This window comes from Chiloscyllium plagiosum, unplaced genomic scaffold (genome assembly GCF_037043375.1).
Source record: "Chiloscyllium plagiosum isolate Xiang-an unplaced genomic scaffold, Cpla_swu_hap1 HiC_scaffold_31, whole genome shotgun sequence".
NCBI lineage: Eukaryota > Metazoa > Chordata > Chondrichthyes > Orectolobiformes > Hemiscylliidae > Chiloscyllium > Chiloscyllium plagiosum.
Window position 1 is genome coordinate 12,708,656 of NW_028270169.1, and position 15,460 is coordinate 12,724,115.

Below are 15,460 nucleotides of genomic sequence, written 5' to 3' on the forward strand. Positions count from 1 at the left end.
GAGTTCAATTCAGATAAATGTGAGGTGCTGCATTTTGGGAAAGCAAATCTTAGCAGGACTTATACACTTCCCGCCTCAGGCGACTGACTGTGTGGAGTTTGCACGTTCTCCCCGTGGCTGCGTGGGTTTCCTCCGGGTGCTCCGGTTTCCTCCCACAGTCCAAAGATGTGCAGGTAAGGTGAATTGGTCATGCTAAATTGTCCGTAGTGTTAGGTAAGGGGTAAATGTAGGGGTATGAGTGAGTTGCGCTTCAGCCGGTCGGTGTGGACTTGTTGGGCCGAAGGGCCTGTTTCCACACTGTAATGTAATGTAATCTAATCTAATGGTAAGGTCCTAAGGAGTGTTGCTGAACAGAGACCTTGGAGTGCAGGTTCATAGCTCCTTGAAAGTGGAGTCGCACTAGATAGGATAGTGAAGAAAGCATTTGGTATGCTTTCCTTTATTGGTCAGAGTATTGAGTACAGGAGTTGGGAGGTCATGTTGCGGCTGTACAGGACATTGGTTAGGCCACTGTTGGAATATTGCGTGCAATTCTGGTCTCCTTCCTATCGGAAAGATGTTGTGAAACTTGAAAGGGTTCAGAAAAGATTTACAAGGATGTTGCCAGGGTTGGAGGATCTGAGCTATAGGGAGAGGCTGGACAGGCTGGGGCTGTTTTCCCTGGAGCATCGGAGGCTGAGGGGTGACCTTATAGAGGTTTACAAAATTATGATGGGCATGGATAGGATAAATAGACAAAGTCTTTTCCCTGGGGTCGGGGAGTCCAGAACTAGAGGGCATAGGTTTAGGGTGAGAGGGGAAAGGTATAAAAGAGACCTAAGGGGAAACTTTTTCACGCAGAGGGTAGTACATGTATGGAATGAGCTGCCAGAGGAAGTGGTGGAGGCTGGTACAATTGCAACATTTAAGAGGCATTTGGATGGGTATATGAATAGGAAGGGTTTGGAGGGATATAGGCCGGGTGCTGGCAGGTGGGACTAGATTGGGTTGGGATATCTGGTCGGCATGGACCGAAGAGTCTGTTTCCATGCTGTACATCTCTATGACTCTATGTAAATCTAAGAACTTTTTCAAAGTTACATTCTCAGTACAGCTTTTAACAATAGGCATCATCTCAGCTCAGATAATGCATTGTTTATGGGTGAATTTGTACTTGCAGAATTACATTTTATTTTGTTCAAAACTGCATAAACCCATGTTAGATTCTGTAACTCCCATTTTAGAAATAGAATCAGTCTGACCTAACACTGGGACACAGACAGACTTTAATTTCGTACCTTCAATGCATTATCTGAGCTGAGATGATACCTATTGTTAAAAGCTATCTTGACGATGAAGAAACCAAAACTAACATGGTCACTCTAAAAGATGAAAGACTGAAGCTAAATTTATTCAATATTACATTATATGACACTGCAATCCTGTTGCTATAAAGTCTGTGTTGTATGATGCTGCTCCACAACCACCTGATGAAGAAGCAGCACTTCGAAAGCTAATGTTTCCAAATAGACCAGTTACACTATAACCTGATGTTGTGTGATTTTTAACTTTGTCGACCCCAGTCCAACACCAGCACCTCCAATTCACGAAAACCATCCAATACAGCTTTAAAGACTTGACTGAAAGTGGGTGTAAAATGATTTGCCAGATTTAATCTGTATTAAAGCAGAAAATGGAAGCTTGGAACTATGGTGGGATCCCTGGTGGGTATTGCAGGTAAACAAAAATGATAGGATCGAATACACTTGAAATTATGGAGTCAACATTTAAAAATAGTGAGCAACAGGACATCACTAACAAGCATGCACTTAGCTCACCGAAAAGCTCACCGAAAAGACATCGATCCAATGAAATGCAACACCCAGTGGAATTATTTTTGCAACTAAACCAACAATTTCTCTGGAAAATTAAAGAAAGTGACAATATTGGAGAGTATTCAGATGATCCCTTAAGCAATTTTCTAATTGTGTATTGATGAGCTTTTATGCTGTACAATATTATTTACGAACTCATCACTGGTGAAGATATAGTCCACCACGTTCCTTATTGCTCCAATTATCACTGCAATGATGAAGGTGATGCATCCTGTGGAAATACACATAAAAACATGAGGAACTCGACAAACACATAACCTTCAGTCAGAAAGGGTCATTGGACTCAAAGCGTTATTCTGTTTTTCTCTCCACAGATGCTACCAGACCTATTGAAGTCCTCTGGTATTTTCTGCTTTTGTTTATTTCAGATCTCCAGCATCTGTGGTTGTTTGTCTCATTTTAATAAAATCTAGTCGAAGTTCCAGCTAATTTCTTTCTTTAAATGTTGCTGTTTACCATCCCCTTTCCCAACAGATGACCTCCCCACTCTATGTCCATGTGACTCCTGGCCTGGGTTCAGTTTAATGGACTTCACACCTCCCCACCACTCCCATAACTTGTCCCAGGACCCTTCCCCCTGATTAATCACAGACAGTAAATGTCACCCTATATGACAGGGGTGAAGGTAACATTTTCATTGTGTCTTTTCCCAGGGCATTTGGACCAGTTGGTTTCAAGGCAGCCAATACGGTAAATAGAGTCATAAGATGGAAACATTTGGTCTAACCAGTCCATGCCAACCATGTTCCCAAACTAAACTAGTCCCACCTGCCAGCGCTTGGCCCATATCCCTCTAAACATCTCATATTCATATACATACCCAAATGCCTTTTAAATGTTGTAACTGTACCCACACCCACCACTTCCTCTGCAAGTTCATTCCACACATGAACCACTCTCTGTATAAAAAGAAATTGTCCCTCATGTCTTTATCTTACTCTTTCTCCTCACACCTTAAAAATATATCCGCCAGTCTTGAAATCCCCAATCCTAGGGAAAAAGCACTTGCCATTCACCTTATATAGATCCATCATGATTTTAAAACCTTCCATCTGGTCACCCCTCAACCCTTTACACTCCAGTACAAAAGGTTCCAGCCTATCCAGCCACTCCTTACTCAAACCCTCCATTCCTGGCAACATCATTCTGAACCTTTTCCAACTTAATAATATCCTTGTATTAAATATTATATGAATATTATAGGTCAGGCTCGTAACCCACTCGTATAACCTTGTTTGTTATCAGAAAGTGATTCTTGATTGGCACATTTTAAATTAGGACGTTGTTGTACAAACATGTTAAATGTAGGATAGCATGACAGAGGAACTTCGATTATCCGAACGTGATGGGTGAGTACTATTTCGTTCGGATAATTGATTATTCGATTAATCGATTAAATGCCTTTCCTGTGGGGCTCGGAGTTTTTAAAGTCTGCACCACGTTCAGGAGACTGCAGCAGCACACAGCGCGCGAGCACCCAGCCGACACCTCCGCCACCCCACCCGTAAACCGTCCAACACCTCCCCCGGCCCCCAACACCGCCTCTACACCTCCCCCCGCCTCCTGGCCGTCCAGCACTGCCCCACCACCCCAACTCCAAACCCCACCTGACCCTGTCGAACACCGACCTCCGCCCACCCCCATCCCCGTCCAGCACTGCCCTCCCCCCTCATCCCCGTCCAGCATTGCCCTCCCCCCTCATCCCTGTCCAGCACTGACCCCGCCCCCATCCCCGTCCAGCACTGCCCTCCCCCATCATTCCCGTCCAGCATTGCCCTCCCCCCTCATCCCTGTCCAGCACTGACCCCGCCCCCCATCCCCGTCCAGCACTGCCCTCCCCCCCATCCCCGTCCAGCACTGCCCTCCCCCCCCATCCCCGTCCAGCACTGCCCTCACCCCCATCCCCGTCCAGCACTGCCCTCCCCCCTCATCCCCGTCCAGCACTGCCCTCCCCCGCATCCCCGCCCAGCACTGCCCTCCCCCCCATCCCTGTCCAGCACTGCCCTCACCCCCATCCCCGTCCAGCACTGCCCCGCCCCCTCATCCCCATCCAGCATTGCCATCGCCCGCTCATCCCCATCCAGCACTGCCCTCCCCCCTCATCCCCGTCCAGCACTGCCCTCCCCCGCATCCCCGCCCAGCACTGCCCTCCCCCCCATCCCTGTCCAGCACTGCCCTCACCCCCCATCCCCGTCCAGCACTGCCCCTCCCCCCTCATCCCCGTCCAGCACTGCCCCTCCCCCCTCATCCCCATCCAGCACTGCCCTCACCCCCCATCCCCGTCCAGCACTGCCCCTCCCCCCTCATCCCCATCCAGCACTGCCCTCGCCCCCTCATCCCCATCCAGCACTGCCCTCCCCCCTCATCTCCGTCCAGCACTGCCCTCACCCCCATCCCCGTCCAGCACTGCCCTCCCCCTCATCCCCGTCCAGCACTGCCCTCCCCCCTCATCCCCGTCCAGCACTGCCCTCACCCCCATCCCCGTCCAGCACTGCCCTCCCCCTCATCCCCATCCAGCACTGCCCTCACCCCCATCCCCGTCCAGCACTGCCCTCCCCCCACATCTCCGTCCAGCACTGCCCTCACCCCCATCCCCGTCCAGCACTGCCCTCCCCCCACATCTCCGTCCAGCACTGCCCTCACCCCCATCCCTGTCCAGCACTGCCCTCTCCCCTCATCCCCTTCCAGCACTGCCCTCCCCCCATCCCCATCCAGCACTGCCCTCCCCCCACATCTCCGTCCAGCACTGCCCTCACCCCCATCCCTGTCCAGCACTGCCCCGCCCCCTCATCTCCGTCCAGCACTGCCCTCACCCCCATCCCTGTCCAGCACTGCCCTCTCCCCTCATCCCCTTCCAGCACTGCCCTCCCCCCATCCCCATCCAGCACTGCCCTCCCCCCACATCTCCGTCCAGCACTGCCCTCACCCCCATCCCTGTCCAGCACTGCCCCGCCCCCTCATCCCCTTCCAGCACTGCCCTCCCCCCATCCCCATCCAGCACTGCCCTCCCCCCACATCTCCGTCCAGCACTGCCCTCACCCCCATCCCTGTCCAGCACTGCCCTCTCCCCTCATCCCCTTCCAGCACTGCCCTCCCCCCATCCCCGTCCAGCACTGCCCTCCCCCCACATCTCCGTCCAGCACTGCCCTCACCCCCATCCCTGTCCAGCACTGCCCCGCCCCCTCATCCCCTTCCAGCACTGCCCTCCCCCCATCCCCGTCCAGCACTGCCCTCCCCCCACATCTCCGTCCAGCACTGCCCTCACCCCCATCCCTGTCCAGCACTGCCCCGCCCCCTCATCACCGTTCAGCACTGCCCTCGCCCCCTTATCCCCATCTAGCACTGCCCCTGCCCCCTCATCCCCGTCCAGCACTGCCCTCCCCCCATCCCCATCCAGCACTGCCCCGCCCCCTCATCACCGTTCAGCACTGCCCTCGCCCCCTTATCCCCATCCAGCACTGCCCCTGCCCCCTCATCCCTGTCCAGCACTGCCCTCCCCCCATCCCTGTCCAGCACTGCCCTCCCCCCATCCCTGTCCAGCACTGCCCTCCCCCCATTCCCATCCAGCACTGCCCTCTCCCCTCATCCCCATCCAGCACTGCCCTCACCGCCATCCCCGTCCAGCACTGCCCTCTCCTCCCATCCCCATCCAGCACTGCCCTCACCCCCCATCCCCATCCAGCACTGCCCTCACCGCCATCCCCGTCCAGCACTGCCCTCCCCCCATCCCTGTCCAGCACTGCCCTCGCCCCCCATCCCCGTCCAGCACTGCCCTCCCCCCCATCCCTGTCCAGCACTGCCCTCCCTCCCATCCCTGTCCAGCACTGCCCTCCCCCCCATCCCTGTCCAGCACTGCCCTCCCCCCATCCCCATCCAGAACTGCCCTCTCCCCTCATCCCCATCCAGCACTGCCCTCCCCCCCATCCCCATCCAGAACTGCCCTCTCCCCTCATCCCCATCCAGCACTGCCCTCCCCCCCATCCCTGTCCAGCACTGCCCTCCCCCCCATCCCTGTCCAGCACTGCCCTCCCCCCATCCCCATCCAGCACTGCCCTCTCCCCCATCCCCATCCAGCACTGCCCTCACTGCAATCCCCGTCCAGCACTGCCCTCCCCCCCATCCCTGTCCAGCACTGCCCTCTCCCCCATCCCCATCCAGCACTGCCCTCACTGCCATCCCCGTCCATCACTGCCCTCCCCCCATCCCTGTCCATCACTGCCCTCTGCCCCCATCCCCGTCCAGCACTGCCCTCTCCCCTCATCCCCATCCAGCACTGCCCTCTGCCCCCATCCCCGTCCAGCACTGCCCTCCCCCCATCCCCATCCAGCACTGCCCTCTCCCCTCATCCCCTTCCAGCACTGCCCTCCCCCCATCCCCATCCAGCACTGCCCTCCCCCATCCCCGTCCAGCACTGCCCTCCCCCCTCATCCCCGTCCAGCACTGCCCTCTCCCCTCATCCCCTTCCAGCACTGCCCTCGCCCCCTCATCCCCATCCAGCACTGCCCTCCCCCCTCATCTCCGTCCAGCACTGCCCTCCCCCTCATCCCCGTCCAGCACTGCCCTCCCCCCTCATCCCCGTCCAGCACTGCCCTCACCCCCATCCCCGTCCAGCACTGCCCTCCCCTTCATCCCCGTCCAGCACTGCCCTCACCCCCATCCCCGTCCAGCACTGCCCTCCCCCCACATCTCCGTCCAGCACTGCCCTCACCCCCATCCCCGTCCAGCACTGCCCTCCCCCTCATCCCTGTCCAGCACTGCCCCGCCCCCTCATCCCCGTTCAGCACTGCCCTCGCCCCCTCATCCCCGTTCAGCACTGTCCCCACCCCCTTATCCCCATCCAGCACTGCCCCTGCCCCCTCATCCCTGTCCAGCACTGCCCACCCCCCATCCCTGTCCAGCACTGCCCTCCCCCCATCCCTGTCCAGCACTGCCCTCCCCCCCATCCCTGTCCAGCACTGCCCTCCCCCCATTCCCATCCAGCACTGCCCTCTCCCCTCATCCCCATCCAGCACTGCCCTCACCGCCATCCCCGTCCAGCACTGCCCTCACCCCCCATCCCCATCCAGCACTGCCCTCATCGCCATCCCTGTCCAGCACTGCCCTCGCCCCCCATCCCCATCCAGCACTGCCCTCACCCCCCATCCCCGTCCATCACTGCCCTCCCCCCATCCCTGTCCATCACTGCCCTCTGCCCCCATCCCCGTCCAGCACTGCCCTCTCCCCTCATCCCCATCCAGCACTGCCCTCTGCCCCCATCCCCATCCAGCACTGCCCTCCCCCCATCCCCATCCAGCACTGCCCTCTCCCCTCATCCCCTTCCAGCACTGCCCTCCCCCCATCCCCATCCAGCACTGCCCTCCCCCCATCCCCGTCCAGCACTGCCCTCACCCCCATCCCCGTCCAGCACTGCCCTCTCCCCCCATCCCCGTCCAGCACTGCCCTCTCCCCCCATCCCCGTCCAGCACTGCCCTCGCCCCCTCATCCCCATCCAGCACTGCCCTCCCCCCCCATCCCCATCCAGCACTGCCCTCACCGCCATCCCCGTCCAGCACTGCCCTCCCCCTCATCCCCATCCAGCACTGCCCTCTCCCCCCATCCCCGTCCAGCACTGCCCTCGCCCCCTCATCCCCATCCAGCACTGCCCTCCCCCCCCATCCCCATCCATCACTGCCCTCACCCCCCATCCCTGTCCAGCACTGCCCTCTCCCCCCATCCCCGTCCATCACTGCCCTCACCCCCCATCCCCGTCCATCACTGCCCTCGCCCCCCCCCCATCCCCGTCCATCACTGCCCTCACCCCCCATCCCCGTCCAGCACTGCCCTCTCCCCTCATCCCTGTCCAGCACTGCCCTCTCCCCCCATCCCCGTCCATCACTGCCCTCACCCCCCATCCCCGTCCATCACTGCCCTCACCCCCCATCCCCGTCCATCACTGCCCTCACCCCCCATCCCCGTCCATCACTGCCCTCACCCCCCATCCCCGTCCATCACTGCCCTCGCCCCCCCCCCATCCCCGTCCATCACTGCCCTCACCCCCCATCCCCGTCCATCACTGCCCTCACCCCCCATCCCCATCCATCACTGCCCCCGCCCCCCCATCCCCGTCCAGCACTGCCCTCACCCCCCATCCCCGTCCATCACTGCCCTCCCCCTCATCCCCGTCCATCACTGCCCTCGCCCCCCATCCCCGTCCAGCACTGCCCTCCCTCCCATCCCCATCCAGCACTGCCCTCACCGCCATCCCTGTCCAGCACTGCCCTCCCTCCCATCCCCGTCCATCACTGCCCTCGCCCCTCCCCCATCCCTGTCCAGCACTGCCCTCTCCCCCCATCCCCGTCCAGCACTGCCCTCACCCCCCATCCCCGTCCAGCACTGCCCTCCCCCCCCATCCCCGTCCATCACTGCCCTCCCCCCTCATCCCCGTCCAGCACTGCCCTCCCCCCCCATCCCCATCCATCACTGCCCTCACCCCCCATCCCCGTCCATCACTGCCCTCCCCCCCCATCCCCGTCCATCACTGCCCTCCCCCCCCATCCCCATCCATCACTGCCCTCACCCCCCATCCCCATCCATCACTGCCCTCACCCCCCATCCCCGTCCATCACTGCCCTCCCCCCCCATCCCCGTCCATCACTGCCCTCCCCCCCCATCCCCATCCATCACTGCCCTCACCCCCCATCCCCATCCATCACTGCCCTCCCCCCCCATCCCCGTCCATCACTGCCCTCCCCCCCCATCCCCATCCATCACTGCCCTCACCCCCCATCCCCGTCCATCACTGCCCTCACCCCCCATCCCCGTCCATCACTGCCCTCCCCCCCCATCCCCGTCCATCACTGCCCTCCCCCCCCATCCCCATCCATCACTGCCCTCACCCCCCATCCCCATCCATCACTGCCCTCACCCCCCATCCCTGTCCAGCACTGCCCCCGCCCCCTCATCCCCGTCCAGCACTGCCCCGCCCCCTCATCCCCGTCCAGCACTGCCCCGCCCCGTCTCCAGGGAAACCGGACTGGACACCAGCACTAAGACTGCTGCTACTGCTGCTGCCGTTGTGGGGTAAGTCTCCAAATAACACACGCGCACGCACATACTTTTTACTGCAACGTTTTGACAGGTTCCACCTCTGCCCTGTGCAGGACAATGTTGGACAGATTATCTGGATGGGTGGGAGGGTGGGGGGGGGTGGTTTAGTGTACACTCTCTGTAGAACTCCAGGGAAAGTATGGGGAGAGAGAGAGGGTGGGAGGTCAGTCATTTGGAGACGGTGTCTGTTTAATCACTGTAAGCAAATGACGTGATCACTGCTGGAAACACGTTTTTGATGTAATGTTTCTACCACCTGATGAAGGAGCGACGCTCCGAAAGCTAGTGTGCTTCCAATTGAACCTGTTGGACTATAACCTGGTGTTGTGTGATTTTTAACTTTGTACACTCCAGTCCAACACCAGCATCTCCAAGTCATGTTTCTATCAGGACTGCGAGATCTCCTTCAAATAATCCGATTTTCAGATAATTGGTATTCGGATAATCGAGGTTCCACTGTATATCATTTGTGTTTAATCATGCTGAGATTAGCACATGATTTGGGGCTTCATTTGAACAAGTACTAAAATGACATTTGATTGGGTTAGAAGTTATATATTTAGAATGGTTTACTTAATCGCGAAGAAACATAAAACTGAACAAAGATTGACTCCAGGGTGACACTTCAGCACCTGGATTCCTGAACAGAGTTAAGCTTATCAGTACAGTTTCCAAGGGGAGAACATTGAATGGATAGAGAGGGACACATTGCTCGAATCATCATCATTTTAGTCAGTGCAGTGGATTTACATGATTGAACTCACCAAGGCAACACAGAGCAACTTTGGCCGAGTTTATAGCCTGCTCTGGATTACAAGAACTGTTACAGCGATCCCATAGCACATAGGAATCTGTTGGAGGAAGAACACAAACCATTCTGTGCATGTTATTGTCCGTGTCTCCAGTCCCACCTAATCCATGGCTGTCAGTTACTGTTCTGTTAATGCATCTGGAGGTTGTTCTATAACTGGATGAATCAGGAAAGCCTGGGTCCATCCCTCCTTTGTGCTGAGTTACCTGATGTCAGTTGTGAAGCAAAACAAACACCGAGAAAGTGTTGGCGAGACTCTTCTGCAAAAACAGGTTCTTCACGTTTTCTTCAGTTTTAAGAAAACTATCAACGTCCTTGGGTATTACCACTGACCATAAACTCAACTCGACTTGCCACCTAAACGCAATGTCAAACGCTATGTCTGCCTAGACTCCCGATCCTACCCCATTGCAATGTGACCTGAGAGTGTTGGAGGTGTCGATTGGTCTGCCTGGTTGTGGGCCAATTGAGGTCCCTGAGTGGTCAACCACTCAAAAGCATTAGAGGCCTAGACCAGGTGTAAAGCCTGACAACAGCGGTTGGGTGGGGCAGTCGTGAGCAAGGGTGTGTTCGCTCACTTTACACCCCCTCCTGAATTGATCACTCTGGTGTCTCTGCTGGGAGCAGAGAGCTATTGATGTGGGGAAACCAATTCACCTTAAACTAATACATGTTTCTTCAAGAGTTAATTCCATTAGTGCCAAAGGGTGAGGGATCTCGTCCAGTCCACGGTGTGGAACAGCCTCTTAAGCAAAATGCAATAAAAGAGGAGACTATGTAACCTTCATTTATCACATTTGAGAGGGTGTTAATAATAATGCTATTCCCTCATTCGAATAAAATGGCTATTCTTTAGTCAAACATGCGTTGGTCATGTGAGTAGTGAACTTGTATCAAATCTTCATCCTTACCTTGTAGGATATTGCAATAATCTGATAAACAATGGACTGGGCTCCAACTTGGACATCACTAATTCAACCTGTGAACAGAAAAGACAACAGTAAATCATACTTTATTGAAACAAGCTAACGTCCAAATAGAAATAAAATGTAATGTGTGTGGAATCAGCATTTGAGCAAAACCCAAACCAATTTCTTGTTCTCCAATTTGGGAGATGGGTGGCAGCATCTGATTGCCCTTCCTTTACCATTCCCCACCACCAGTATCCTCACCACCAGTATCCCCACCACCAGTATCCCCAGCCCAACACACCACCCAGTCACTGAGCTTTTCGGAGGTCTCAGGGCTCCTGGTCTGTGCCAATGTCTCTCAGAAACCTCTCCCAGGATGCACAAGGAATGGTCTGAGAGTGACTTTCCCTCTCTTCTGAGGGGCAGTGTTTGCTCTGAGTCACAAACCCCTGAGATCAACAAGTCAGCAAAGTCTGGAACTGACCCTCGCTGCCTGGGGCCAGCTGCTAAAACCGATGATTTGTTCAAGATTGGGTGATTTTATACAGGATGCTAGGCACAGTCCGGCTGGTGTTACATAGCAGGAGCATGGCCTAGGGTTGAGAGTGCAGTGTATCTGAGAATGTTGCACCACAGAAGAAGACCATTCGGCCCCTCGTGCCTGTGTGTGTTTTTTGACAAAGCAGATTAATGCCACCTTATGGCAAACTGCACGTGGATTCTGGGACAATACTATGGATTCTAAATACTGCCATTGGAAATTCATAGGGATAGTTCTTCACCCAGAATACAGGGCCAGGAGTCCTGGGCTCAACTCCAGAGCTGAATAAATAATATCTCTGAATGGGATGTTGAGAAAATCTCCCACCCCCCTGAAGATCTGACTGCTCTTATGGCTGGGTTTACTTACAGTACTCTCTGCATTGCACAGTTCTGTAATGGAGAAGTCAGGACTCCTCTACACTGAGAATCAGAGATCAATACAGGACAGAAAGGCCCTTTGGCCCATCAGGTCTGTACTGCTAAAAATGCACAACCAATATTAGACCCACATTCCCACACCAAGCCCATAGGCTTGAATGTTATAGTATTTCAACTGCTCATCCAATTACCTTTTACAGGTAGTGAGGTTTCCCATGTCAACTACCCTCAAAGGCAGTGCAGTCCAGACCCCCAACACAGTCTGGGTGAAAAGGTTTTCCTCAAATCCCCCTCTAAACCTCCTTCTTTTCACCTTAAAGTTACTGACCCTTTAATCAAGGAGAACAGCTTCTTTCTATTCACCCCATCCATGTCCCACTTATAGTGTCATAGAGTCATAGGGACATACAGCACGGAAACAGATCCTTCGGTCCAACGTGTCCATGTCAACCAGATATCCCAACCCAATCTAGTCCCATTGGCCACTTATATCCCTGTAAACCCTTCATATTCGTATACCCATCCAAATGACTTTTAAATTGTACAAGCCTCCACCATTTCTTCTGGCAGCTTATTTCATACATGCAACACATTCTGCATGAAAATGTTGCCCCTTGGATCCATTCTAAATCTTTCCCCTCTCATTTTACACCTATGCCCCTTACTCTTGAAATCTCCCACCCTAGAGGAAAGACACCTGCCATTCACCTTATCCAGGCCCCTCATGATTTTATAACCCTCTATTCAGCCTCCAAATGTTTTGTGAATTCATTCACAGGATGAGAGTGTTGCTGGCTGGGCCAGCATTTATTGCCCATCACCAATTGTCCAGAGGGCAGTTAAGGGTCAACCACATTGCTGTGGGTCTGGAGTCACATGTAGGCCAGATCAGGTAAGGATGGCAGTTTCCTTCCCTAAAAGGCATTAGTGACTCAGATGGGTTTTTACAACAATTGATAACAGATTTTGGTTAGCGTGTTTTGAGAAGATTTGTAGCTCAGGTTGAGTTTCTGGATGTAAATTTGCTCGCTGAGCTGGAAGGTTCATTTTCAGACATTTCATCACCCTACTAGGTAACATCATCAGTGAGCCTCTGGTGAAGCACTGGTGTTAGTGACTTACTTTCTATATATGTGTTTAGGTTTCCTTGGGTTGGTGACATCATTTCCTGTGGTGATGTGATTTCCTGTGGTGATGTCATCTCCTGTTCTTTTTCTCAGAGGGTACTCCCTTTGAGAAAAAGAACACAAAATTACATCACCATAGGAAATGATGTCACCAACCCAAGCTAAACACACCAATTGAAAGTGGGTCATGAACACCAGTGCTTCACTAGAGGCTCACTGTTGATGTTACCTAGTATGGTGATGAAACATCAGAAAACAAACCTTCCAGGTTATTGTTAGACTTTTAATTGATGGCATGGTGGCTCAGTGGTTAGCACTGCTTCCTCACAGTGCCAGGGACCTGGGTTCCATTCCACCCTCGGGCAACTGTCTGTGTGGAGTTTGCACGTTGTCCCCACGCCCGCATGGGTTTCCTCCCACAGTTAAAGATGTGTAGGTTAGGTGAATTGACTGTGCTAAATTGCCCATAGTGGTCCAGGAATGTGTTGGTTAAGTGCATTAGTCAGAGGTAAATGTAGAGTAATAGGGTAGGGGAGAGGATCACTATTCAAAGGGTCAGTTGGGACAAAGGCCTGCTTCTACACTGTAGAGATTCAATAAATTCCGGATATCTTTTATTCAATTCAAATTCCAGCATCTGCCATGGCAGGATTCAAACCCAGGTCCCCAGACCATTACCAGTCTCTGGATTGACAGTCTCGCAAGAGTACCACATGGCTGTGCCTCTCTAGAGAAAAAAAAACCCAGTCTATTCATCCTCAAACCCTCCAATCCCACTTTTCTGAACTCTTTCAAGTTTCACAACATTTTTCCTATAGCAGGGAGACCAGAATTGAAGGCGGGACTCCACGGTGGTCTCACCAACCAAACCTCACTAACATTGTTCAACTTTATTTAATGTAAAGTCAGTAAAGAAAATAGAATTGGAAATGTAAAACCGCACAAATTAATTTCTCACAAGAAATATGAAAGCCCAATTCCTTCCCCATCCTGATGATGAATAAACCCATACAAGTCTCTCAACCATCCACCACATTGATATGCAGTGTTTCAGCTGGAGGTCTCGAGCCTTCCTTGTCTTTATTTTACTCAAGGTCCTTTACGTATATAAGTAATCTTTTCAAAATGAGCCAATTGTGCAAGAAATTATTCCTGCATTTCTCCTGTTTCAACAGTTACTACACGTAAATGACAACTTGCACTTATATCACATATTTAAAAGGGAAGTATCCCAAGGCCATTTACAAGGGGTGCATTAATGAAGACATTTTCACACCAAGTCACTGAAGGAGATATTAGGAAGGAAACCAAAAAAAATGGTCAAAGTCTGAGGTTTTAGGAACATCTTAAGGAAATGGGGAGAAGCGCAAATATTTAAGGAAGGAATTCCAGATCTTGGGGTTAAGCCTGCTGAAAGCATTGTCATCATCACACAGCAATATCAGGGATACACAAGGGGCCAAATACAGAAGCGCTCAGAAATCTCAAAGGGGTTGGAGGAGGTTAAAGTGATTGAGAGAGATGAGGAAATGTGGAGATGTAAAAATGTGAAAAGTACTTCAATGACTGTGCAGCACTTTGCCATGTCTGAGGTTAGGGAAGGCGCTGTATTGATAGAAATCTTTCTGTATGAGTCTGATAGGTACTCTCAGGTCATTAGGAGCCAGAGTAGAACTTGCTGTATCTTCTAATTTGCTAGTCAAAATAAGCAAGGAAAATGATGAATCTAACAAGTAACTGGATAAATTGTTGAATTATTTTGGGGAATGATGGTATCTTGTTCAGACTCAGACAAAAACTCCAAGTGTTACTATTTTTGAAAAGGCTTACAATCCAGATGCTTAAAGATGAGCTGGAGATCTTCATTTGCAGGAAGGTGATAGCGTTTCTTTCAGGAATTGACTGTTTTACAATCCTAGCCAATTTTCTTTGATGATTGTGAGCCTTTGTAAGCATCACTGTCATAATGGAGAAAGAGTGGACTTACTTATCTCAGAATGACATAATTGTAATGCACAGGTAAGGCCATTCAGCCCATGATGTCTGTGCTGGCTCTGTTGGACCAATTTATTAAGTGACACACCCAACCTTCCCCCTGTAGCCCTGCACATTCTTCCTTCTCAGAAAATTGCCTAATTCCCCTTTGAAAGTCTCGATTGACCCTGCCTCCACCATACTTCCAAACAGTGTATTCAGGATACCCACCACTCGCTGTGTGAAAATGGTTCTCCTCATGTCTCCATTACTTTTTCTGGTTCTCAACCCTTCCACAGCTTTTCCCTGTATGATCCGTCCCCAAATCCATTTCGATTTTTGAATATTCCATCAACTCTTTCCTAAACTTTGTATTCTCTAAGGAAAACAGCTCCAAATTCTGAAGTAAAGTACTATTGGATTCCAGATATTAATTCTGTTTCTTGCTACACGATGCTGCCAGATCTACTGAATTTCTTCAACCTTGGTCTACCAGCTCAGTTGGGCGAAGGTGGGTACTGCAGATGTTGGAGACCAGAATCAAGATTAGAGTGGTGCTGGAAAAGCATAGCAGGTCAGGCAGCATCCAAGGAGCAGGAAAATCGACATTTCAGGCAAATGCCCTTCATCAGGAATGAACCTCATTCCTGATGAAGGGCATTTGCCTGAAACGTCAATTATCCTGCTTCTCAGATGCTGCCTGACCTGCTGTGCTATCAGCTCAGTTGGTTGGGTGGTTGGTTTCCAATATAGTAC

The 15,460-nt window shown here is 52.7% G+C and overlaps 1 pseudogene; it reads right to left on the reverse strand.

Moving 5' to 3' along the window:
* The window catches only part of LOC148141858 (multidrug and toxin extrusion protein 1-like), a 47,379-nt pseudogene that overhangs the window by 8,262 nt on the left and 23,657 nt on the right, over nucleotides 1–15,460 (reverse strand).